The sequence below is a fragment of the Pinus tabuliformis genome, chromosome J (genome assembly GCF_031772625.1).
Source record: "Pinus tabuliformis cultivar Carrire ecotype Pingquan chromosome J, CPIR1, whole genome shotgun sequence".
In the NCBI taxonomy this organism is placed as follows: Eukaryota; Viridiplantae; Streptophyta; class Pinopsida; order Pinales; family Pinaceae; genus Pinus; species Pinus tabuliformis.
The window spans coordinates 837,134,291-837,146,395 of record NC_142295.1 but is presented as its reverse complement, the minus strand read 5'-3'; positions in this window follow the sequence as shown (position 1 = coordinate 837,146,395).

The following is a 12,105-nucleotide window of genomic DNA, read 5'->3' as shown; positions in this document are numbered from 1 at the left end:
TTCTTCTCACCGGAGAGGTTCTTACGGATTGCATACTCTCCCAAATTGATTACTATCCATATTCGCATATTTCATGTACTTGACAGCGCCTTTGATGAACGATACCAAAACTTACCAGGTAGGGTACTCGATCTCTTATAATCAAATATTATAACCCTCGTACTTGATCGTTAACCCCTGTACTTAATATCTTCTAATTTAGCTGAACTGTTGCTAATTATGTGCAGACAGAGAGATGTGGCCTCTTCCATACAGTACTATATGAAGGACCATCCCGAATTGTCAGCAAGAAGCTGTCAAACATGTTGTCTCATAGAAAACGCCCTCGCAGATTTGAAAAAGAGTTTCTGAAGGCAGAAGACGTGTCTCTCTAACCGGCAATGGCTAACGAGCCTGCCATAGGGCATTAAATGTCTGCTTAGCTGCATACTCCTTAAGCGGATAACACACCGCCGCTATTTTTTATTTATCAACTCACACCGTGGCTATTTTTTATTTATTAACTCACCGCGCGTGTGTGTTATCGACTTAAGGAGTATGCAGATAAGCGGGCATTCAATGCCCTATGGCAAGCTCTTAGCCATTGCCCTCTCAAACATGTCAAAAACATCCTATTCCAACCAGTCTTGTACAATCAATTATTCCAATAAATATACTGCCCATTTATAAATTATTTAAATAAATAACTTGCTTTGTCTAAACATTAAATATTATAGGTTTTGGAGTTTTTGTGGGATGATTTTTTTTGAGTTAAATCTTGATTTTTATGGTTTAAAATTGTTTTTTAATTATTCATATAAATTCAACAATTTAGTTATAGAGTTTACAACTTAAATTTAAACTTGCCATGTCTATATTTTTTTTAAATGTTAAATCTTGATTTTTGTTATTTAAAAATGGTTTTTGATTGTTTATATAGTTTCAACACTTCAATTAGGGAGTTTACAACCTAAACTCTAAACTTGCGATGTTAACAAATCTCTACCAAAACTAAATAAAACGCTAATTTGAAAATAGTTATTTATTTATTTATTAATGTAAATGATGTTAAATAAAACTCTTTTTTAAATAAAAATTGTTAGCCAATTATATATAAAAGTATTAAATAAATTTCAATTTTCAGTTAAACACACACACACATATATAAAAGTAAGTTTTAAATGAAAAAAATGTTTGATAATTAATAAACAAAGGTTTGGAAAAATCTTAAGATTTAATTTTCATTTAAAAATAAATAAAAATTAAATTCTATAAATGTTAATTTTGTTTCATTTTACAAAAAATAATTAAAATTTAGTACTATAATAATAACAATAGTTTAATTTTATTCCCCAAGGGTAGTCCAATTAATTATGACATTGTAAATGAAGTATTATGATGGTTGTGTAAATGAAGTATTATTTATAAGGAGACTAGTGTTTATATATATGTGTGTGTATGTATGTACGGGGTATAAAATAATATGTTTTAAATGAAAATGTGTTTAATAATTAATATAGAAAGATTGAGAAAAAAATTAAGAGTTAAAATTTTAAAGGATTTAATTTTTCATTTTAAAAAAGTGAAAATTAATTTTTAGCTAGTAATTATTTTATCCATTTTACAAGTGAGAGGTTGGAGCAATTGCTCATTCCTCTAGATACAAAATAAAATAACAGTAATTTAATTTTAAGGTATGAAAGGCTAAATCAAATTGGTGTTTAATGTTTATTTATGGGATGAAGGACCCTTTATTTGCTTCATGATTTCACTACTAAAATTCACATATCTACATACTCTACCCTCTAGATTTCAATTATATAAAAAATATTAGAAATTTGAATAATTTTATAAAAATAATTTATAATGAGTAATAAGATTTATCAATTTTTTTACATTTCAATATTAATTTTCATGATTAAGATTTTCTCCCATTATAATCATAAATTAAAATTATAATAAGAATTTTATAAATTAAAAAAAAAATCATACTTTGAAAAAGATATATATATTTAAAGTTAAAAAGAAAAAAGAAAATTGTTTATTAATTATTAGGGATGAACCATTTATGTGGTTGCAATTTAAAAGTAAACATTGAGTTATAATAAATGCCAAAGTGTGCACATTTTAAAATAAAAAATAAAATAATATTTTATATAATTTAAAAATATTAAGTCGTTATTTTATAAATTTAAGTGGTTGTAATTTAAAAGTAACCATTGAGTTATAATAAATGCCAAAGTGTGCACATTTTAAAATAAAAAATAAAAAGATATTTTATATAATTTAAAAATATTAAGTCGTTAATTTTATAAATTTACTTGTTTAAATATTTTAATTTACTTTTATTTATGGCCAATACTCTTAATTTAATATTCACATTTTAATTACTAAACAATGACTAGAAACGGTGCAAAAGCATGAATATAAAGCAACATTAATTATTTATCCTCATGCTTATGCTTTATCTATTGCTACACAAGCATCTTCAATTTTTTTTTTCCTCAAATTTTCCTCTCTTTTCCATTTTGTTCTCTTCTTTTTCACCCTTCTTTTATTTCTCTATGTTTCTTTATTTTTAATGCTTATTCTTTTATGTCTATTTTGTTCCACTACTCTCGTACACCTCCCATTTATCAAACAGGAGTACTCTGTTACCTCTCTATCTTGTCCCTTATTTTATGAGCCCTCCTCTTCAAGCACATACTGTTGGATGAGGGTTGCAGGAACTAATCGACTACAAGGCCTCACACAAACCAAGGAGCAATAGATTAAAAGGTTCTGAAAATTGCATGGATGAACCACTACTAGAAGATGGGGTTGAGATTGAAAAACTAAAGCTTCATTGATGACTTGACCCCATTTGATCATAATATACATGTGATGAGAGCTAATGGGAGGGTGATAGTTGTATGCCCTACTTAAGAGGAAAATGTGTGCCTCTACTAATAAGGCTCATAAAACAACCATGTGAATTCTAAGTGCTTCATTCCAACTCTACTTCCTAGATCCAAGTGGTTTCTTCCAAGCCTTTGCCTTCCTCAGATGCACTAACATAAAGACTCCTTCCTCAAACTTCTTTACTAAAGCTTTTACGTCATCTCTTTGATTATAAACTTGACTTCTCCACATTAACTATTGATACAGCTTCTTATGCACTTCACTTCACTTAGAAAATAATTCAATATACATATTCCTATTCATCCACTTTCTTCAATGCACACACAATTTCAGCATGCACATAGGAAAATTTGTATATATTTTTCTTCTTCCACATCTTGAACTGCATTTAGTTCTAAAATTTGCCTTTGGATACCTTCCCATTATTCATCGAGCCTTTCACAAGAATAAGATTTATCATAGTGTAAGATTGCTTCATCTCTAGCTCAATGCAATCCCTTGTGCCTTTTATCTTTCAAGTTCCACTTGAAAGTGCAATTTCCTTTCTTTCTTGGGCCATTAACATAGTAAGAAAAAATCCATCTTCATATTGCATGGAAATAATGAACTTACTTCTATTACTCTCGTCATCTTCCTCATTCATGTAATTCCCTCCAATCATCTTCTTTCACTTCCCCATATGCTTGTGGTTTTGTTCTTTATTGGTGCTAAAAGCCATGAAGACTTCTTCTTAGGATATTTTCTTTCTTCAGTGGCTATGTTGACCAAATATTCATGATTCATCTTTGTTGCAACATTTTCCACTACTCCGTTATTACTTCATCCAACCTTTCAATTGTAATGGGCTTATCATTTATATGTGCAACATTGCACATCCTTCGTATTCCTACAACTAAAAAATTATAATATGCATTAGGGAAAATAATGTTTTCTATGAATTCTTCTTCTATTACATCTTTCTTTCCCACTCCATCTTATTAAAATGACTCTGCATCAACATAGGGGCCCTTTCATACTTTTGTTGATTTTATGTTGAGCTTGCTACCTGTTGACAATGTTAGATATTGCCAACATACATGAGATATCCCCAATATAAGGTCCCAATTAGAGTTCACACCATTTGGTGTAGGAGTCCCATCCGTAATATGAATTGATTGTTGTTTACTTAAAGATATTCCTTGGGATTTAATTGTCAACATGAGGGAGAAGCGCAAATGTCCTTTTGAATGAGCAAGCAAGTGTGGCATGTGAATGTTTGATTGCAGATGTATCAAGGTTCTCTCACTGCAAGGGAGAAAATAAAATGAGCCTTTAAATAAGAAGTAATAGTGCTACCCTAATGGAGACACACACAGATGATAAATATCTAACATCAAGCGAAATAGTTCACATAAATGTGATGATCGTTATAAGCATTACATCGCATTTCCAGTAGGTTAAGCACCAAAGCCACTGAAATAGTTCAATTACTCCAGTACAGGTGAAAGCAAACATGAACCATAAACATTCACAGAATAGTTTTAGAAACATCTACAATCCATGTGTGAAAATTTGCTAGCCTGGAAGGCTTCGATACTAAGCACAAGTCCAAAGATACATAAATACAATGAACATCACTAGCTCCAATAGTGGAGAATTAGAGCGACTACTTGCTCCCAAAAAGTACTAACTCTATCTCTCTAATGCCTTATGGGAGAAGCCAAGGTTAAAGGTCCTTTACATGAGAAATGAGGATCCTTTTGTAACTTAGGGCATGTCCTTTCACATCCCCTTGACTCTTGACTCTCCAACTCCTAATGACCTTTGGAATTCCAAATGACTTTTTGAATTACATATGATTTTTGGTATTACATTTATTTTGGACTTCCATGACTCTTTTGTCCATACATGACTCTTGGACTTCCACTTATTTGTCTTTACAATAATTACAACATTAAATCATGACTTCCACATCATCATATGATGAAGACATGACATGTCACTATCTTTGATGATTGGGACTAATAGTGAATGATGAAATGGACTTTCTTCGGTGGTGACATGGCTGCCACTTGTATCTTCATTCTTCATGTAGCTTTTGATCATTGATGCCTTCACCCTCCAAAGGGTCTTTGATCTTGGAGTCTTTAGGGTGCTTCGATAATCAAGATTTCAATGTGTTATTTATTATTCAATGTTTTCTTTGTTTGTCTTCTTTTCCCAATATTCCTCATGTGTGATTTCCATGATGTTCCTGAGATAACTTTGGTTGCAATCACTCATAATAAGCAACCATCAACCTGAAAATCTCCTAGTCTAACATGTTTTATGCAGGTTTTCTATTCATAACCTTTTAGTGTGCTTTGGAAAGAGCAAGGAGAGATTCTAGGTGAAAGGGCATACTTTGAAAGGCTGAAGGGCCGAAGGGGGGAGACTTTCAAGCTTCGGCATGCGTTCATGCACTCAAAAGGAAGATACAATCAAGGCAAGGCATATGGCACACGTATGAAGGATGGAGGAGAAGGCTTCGGGCATCCCAAGTGCATTGTGAGCTTAGGGAGAGAGGGAGGGTGCAATGTGCATTCCTGAAGGTTAAAGGAGGAAGGATTTAGGCCTTTAAGGGGTGCTCATGCACTCAAGGGAAGACTTGGTTTCTTGAAGGACGCAGTTCAAAATAAGGAAGGGGAAAGGGCTTAGGGAGTGTGCTTTTCTCCCTTGGAGGGAGCATGGTGCACTTACGAATAATGAACGATTCCTTATCAAGTATTTAGTGAGCACTTATGCACTCTTTGGCCTTAATGGGTTCACTTTGAAACCAAAATTTGTCTAAGTTTGGAAAATAGGAAAAGGGGCGAATATGATAAATTTTAGACATAAAACCATGTGAAACACATACCAAATCATTGAGAAAACTTAGACAATCTTGAAAAATGATAAGTATACATCAAAATTCCACTTTTCATGCATTTGGAAAGTACAATGGGTGAAGTGTGTGTGACTACGATGAAAAGTGTTGTTTTACAACAAAAAAGATGTTGCAACCATGAAATACACCAAATATGTTCTACTCAACGCGATGACGCTTGAGAACAATCAAGAACACTTTAAAAATATAGGATGACATGAAATGACACTTGATAACCAAGGAAACACTCTACAGACGATAAAGAAGGCTCCAAAAATTGAATGTAATGAAATTTTTGGAGGGTGTTGTAGTAGGGACAACACTACCATCATCCTTAATTTATTATTTACTCATGCTACATAATAGCATTGGGATTTCCTATAATTCCCTTCCTTATCATATCTTTCAACCTTTAATCTATTGTTTATCCCTATACACTATCAACAAATAAATGGTTCAATAAAAGAAAAGTTCACTTTGAAGCCTCCCTACAACTTTGATTATTGGATTCTTAACTCTTAGGGCTACCTTCTCCTCATTGATTTCACTTCTATTATGGTAGTTTCATCATCCTTTTGTTCACCATTCCTATGAACCTTCATGTCATTCATATGCTCCTTTTGGATGTATGAGTCTCAACCTTCACAATGAAAACTAACAATGACAAAATCTTCATATCTACCATCTACATCCATAGACTTCAAGGATAATTTCTCTTTTATCCCATTAAATCCTTTATTTCCTTCACTAATTCTATGGGCTTCTCATTCCAGTAGTTTCACTAATTTCATTTTTATGGGCATCGGTGGATACCACAAATTTTTCATCTGGATCAACAATTTTGAAAACTAGTGCAATAGTGAGTAATTTCTTTAATACTTGGAAGATTTCATAATTCTTTGATCTCCACTAAAATTTAATTCTTTTCTTTTGTGAGGAAGTGATTATGTGTGCAATATTTGAAATTGATTCAAAAATTTTGAAAACTAATGTACTAGTGAACAATTTATTTAATATTTGGAAACTTTCCTCACACTTTGGTGTCCATTCAAATTTAATTATTTTATTTTTGTAAGGAAGTGATTGGATGTGCAATATTAGAAAATCCTTCCATAAAGATTCTATAATATCTAGAATTTTCCATGAATGACCTCACATTCAATATATTATCAGGTGTAGGGCACCCCATTATTGCTTCAATTTTCCATAAATATACTATTATTCCTTCCTTTGAAATAATATATCCTAATTAATCAATTTTATTCTAGTAGAAAGATCATTTGCTCAACTTAGCATAGAGCTAGTCTTATTTTAGTATATGTGATAATAATCTCAATTTCTCCTTAGGTTATTCCTCTAACTTTTTGTGAATGAGAATATCATCAAGAAGGATAGTGATAAGTGTGTCCAAATATTTTCTAAAATTTCCATTCATTAGCTATGTAAAAGTAGGAGATTCATTTGTTAAACCAAGTGAAACCAAGTTATAAACTCATAATTTATGTATCTAGTTTTGAAATTGTGTTTATTTGTAGATCTTTATCTTGTACTCTTATTTGATGGTATCTAGCCCTTAAGTCGACATTGAAAAATATTTTTTCTTCTCTCAATTGATCAAGTAATTCATTAATTCTAGGTAGAGGATATTTGTTCTTCATAGTGACATTATTCGCTAACCTGAAATCAATATACAACCTTAAGGGAACATCTTTATTCATTACAAAAGGTATTAGTTCCCCCCAAGGAGAAACACTTGATTATATATACTTTTTCTTTGAAGAGTATGCTAACTATATATGTGGCTGCTTTGAATTTGGTGTACCCATTCTATATGTAGTCTTAGAGGATAGGTAAACTCTAGTCACAAACCAATGTTTATTTTTGGCGGAAGTCTAGGTACTTCACTAAACAGATCCACAAATTCTTCCAATACTCAAAATTCTATAAGACACGGGCCTTTGTTTTTTTCTATATATTCCACATATGCTACATAGAATTCATACCCTTTCCTAAATAATTTCTTCAACTAAAAATCCTTAATTTTCCTTATGGAAATAGGCCTTGGAATACCCTTTATTATCATCTATTCCCTTCTTCATGAACAAAAATAAAATTCATATTATAGCATCATAAAAAACATGATGTGTATCTAACAAATTCATCCCATTAAGAACATCATAAGGGAAAAGTGGTAGCATGTTCAAATAACAAAAAATATTGTGTCCATTGATATCTAATAAACAACCATTTACCATCCCAATATTTTATTTTTTATTTTTTTGAATTCTAGTAGCCAACTAAACCAACTATCATTTATTATGCTTACTTCTCATTAATCAAATTATTTCAACAAAATTAGGATCAATATAACCATGATTTTCTTTAGGATAAATTAAAATTACAATATATTACTTGCTTATTAAGCCTTATATAAGCCACATTTTAACCATAAAACCCCTTATTAAGCCTTAGATATCGAGTTATTACATTTCTATTGTTATATTTTTATGTCAGGTAGAGCCTTTCATTGTACAATTTTATTATAATTGTACATTTTGTCTCCTATTTATATACTAGGGAGATGTAGTCCCATGATCATCAAATATCGACTTATACATTGTTGAATTAGAATGGATTATTGTATTATTTCTCATCCATATTAATGATTTTAGAGTTGAAAAAGTGAAGGAATCTATTATGCAATTAGCTCACAAAATAGAATAAAAGATAGATCAACAACTTCAAAATAATCCTCTTTGAGGGGGTAGCATCCTTTACATTACAAAAATGAATAATTATTGGATGATACAAATGACAAGACCTCCTTTCCATATATATGAGTCTAAGGGGTCATAATATAACCAGAGTCGACATAAAAATAATATTGTAAGGGCATAACAATAACAATAGTGGGCTTTTATGGGGCATAATAATAACAATATGGGGACTACATGGGCACAACAATACAATAAGGGGGTTGCAATAATAACAATAAGGGGCTACACTCACAGTATAGGGACCTAACATGCCCCTCTCCTTTGAAAATTATTGTGCTCAACGCTTGAGTAGTTCTGGATGCTTCTGTATAAAATTTTCATCCTCCCATGTGAAATGTTCAGCGGGTCAGTTCTTCCACTTAATGAGATACTCTCAAATTGATCCATTTCGTAGTTGTTGGGTTCTTGTTGCCATGACTGCTTCAGGTTCCACTATGATTTTTGCTTCCTTGTCAAGTTCTGACAATATTGTTTGAATTGGGAGCTTGTCACCTATAACCTTCTTTAAGCATGAAACATGGAAAAATGGGTGCACTCGGGAAGATGTAGGAAGCTCCAATTTGTATGCCATAGTACCAATATTTTGCAACACCTTGTAAGGAGTATAGTACTTTTGTGATAATTTATTATCCTTCTTAGATTGCTTGAGGGACATTTGTTTTTATGGTTGTATCCATAAAAATACCCAGTCACCTACATCAAAACTTCTTTCGCTGCGATGTTGATCTTCCTATTGTTTCATTTGATTCTGGGCCAAAGTGAGGTTGTCCTTTAAGAGTTGGAGAACTTGTTGTTGATGCTTGATGTGATCTTCCATTGCTTGAACCTTAGAATCTTCTCTTAAGGATGACGTGATGGATGGTGTATGATATCCATAAAGTGTCATAAATGGGGTCATTTTTGCTGAAGCATTATACCACCATTCAACCAGAGATAACCACTTGACTCATTGTGTTTTTTTATTAGATACAAAGCAACGAAGATATCCTTCGAAACATTTGTTCACTATCTTCGTTTGTCCATATATCTTGAGAGTTTGAGGAGTGTTAATTCATGCCAATGCACTACAAGATGTGGTCGAATTCATTTCTTCTTTCTTTGGGATTGGTTCCTGGTGTACATCCTCTTATTTTTATGTTTCTTGATCCTTTTCTTCCTCCTCTTCACAATCTATGTAAAATAATTTCTTCTCAGCACACTTATGACCTTTAGTGTATTTGTTATCACAACTGTAACAAAGCCCTTTTTCTCTTTTTTTCTTCCAATCGTTGTGGTGTAAACCTTGTAGGTTGTGGAAGGCTAGGGGCAACAACTCTTCCATATTTATAGTTGTGAGTGGTAGGCTTCCTTGTTTCCATAATTTTTTTTTTCAATTTTTCTTGCTAACCTGAATACCTTCTCCAATGAATCAGGTTCCCAAAGGCAAACCTCATGTTGGATGTTATCCTTTAAATTACCTATGAACACATCAATCCTATGCTCCTTTGGAATATATTTTAACCTTATATTCATTTTTTGGAGGTCCTCAATGTGCTCCACCATTGAACCCTTTTGTTTGAGATTTATCAATTGGCTACTCTTTGTATCCTCATAATGTGCTATCATTTCCTCCGTAAAAATTGACCACGTGACAATATTTTTACGAGAGCAAATCCATCGATACCATACAAATTGATTGGGTTCCAAATATAAAGTTTCAATGCATACCTTTTGTGTGTTTTGCACATTATGGAGATCAAAATATTTCTCCATCTGTAGTATCCAAGTTACATGATCCTTGCCATAAAGCTTCCTCATATTGATGTTTGGAACATGGTGAGTCTTCAATGCAACGTTAGAGTCTTTGAAATCATGGTTAACATTTATTTTGTTCTCATCATGAGTTTCCTTTACTACCCTTTCGCCATTAGTAAGCATTTCTTGTAACAACTTTGTCAAATCTAGCTTCAAATCTTCCATGTTGCCTTTAAGTTTTGCTTTTATAACATCAATCTTAACTTCCATTCCATTCTTTAAAACATCCATATTTGCTTCCATTCCATTCTTTAAACCATCCATCTTATCTTTAGTTACTTTTTGTGAGAGCAAAATTTGTTGCACTTGGTCTCGTAATTTTGATATATCATGTTGCATTTTGTCCTCTTCTTCATGTATCATAGTAGAGCTTTCAGGTTTCTTACTAGGTGGTGGCATTTTCTTTATTTGGGGCATCAAATAGTGATAATTTTATTCACTATGCCCTTTTAATCACTTCAAACTAATTTTTCAAATAAGACTTATGCAAAATTTTTAGAAAGACTACACACCTTTTTTCTCTTGTAGGAACTCAATATTGAATCTGTTGTATATATGTAATTTCGGATCTAAAAGGTCTAAAATTTTGTCCTTTGGTAGCCCTTTGAGTCCTCTTTCTAACCCCACTAGTCTGATCAATATTGGATTTTCCATGGAATAGTTTTTCCCAATCTCCCACAATGACCTGATTATAGACTCGTTCAATAGAGCGAACTTGTACGAAGTGCCACGTATCACTATTTCAATCTTAGGTCTGAAAAACAATACCCAAAAAAATACAGTCTGGTCTCTTTCTGTTACTTTTTACGAAATTTGAATCTGTTTCTTAGAGAGAAATTTATGACAAGTTTCCCAAGGTCGCATGTTTGATATGGAATTCAGGAGTTTGCATAAACCCTAACTTACTCGGTTCCTATGTTCAAAAATATAGCTAGAAACGGTCTAAAATTAGGACATGATGTTCATCGTGATTTTTATCAAATGGGTTTTTTTTCCGCTTCTGAATATTTATAGAAAACGAGTTATAGCAAAAATTCCATGGTGTCCTATTTGAAGCAATGAAACCCTAGAATCCAAAGCTCTGATACCAAATATTATGCAACCATCGCACAAAATAGAAAAAAAGATAGATCAATGACTTAAAAATTAGCCTCTTCGAGGGGGAAACCTCTTTTAAATTACAAAAATGAACAATTCTTAGATGATACAAATGACAAGACCTCCTTTCTATATATAGGAGTCTAAGGGGTCGCAATATAATCATAGTCGACATAACAATAATATTCTAAGGGAACAACAATAACAATAGTGGGCTTCTATGGGGCATAATAATAAAAATATGGGGACTACATGGGCACAAAATAAAATAAGGGGGTTGCACTAATAACAATAAGGGGCTACACTAGTAGTATAGGGACCTAACAAAATCAACTCATAGAACCATTTTTACTGGTGGGTCCCAGTTTGGTGAATTGGGTCTCAAATATTTCCTAACTTGTTTGAAGCATCAAATGGCGTTTTTGGGGGTAAAACATTGCTATCTAAGCACAAAATCTACTATCATTATTCTAAACGCGGATACCTTTCCAAATATGTAAGAATTTCCTTAATTAGAGTTTATATGCAAAAGTTATGCCACTTGGAAGTTGACCTTCTTGTTTAAACACCATGATTCCATAGGATGTCACATTAGTCCCCCATTATTCAAGGAAATTAGGCTAGTTGTGTGATCATGATGAACACGAAGCTAGAAAATTCCATATTGTAATT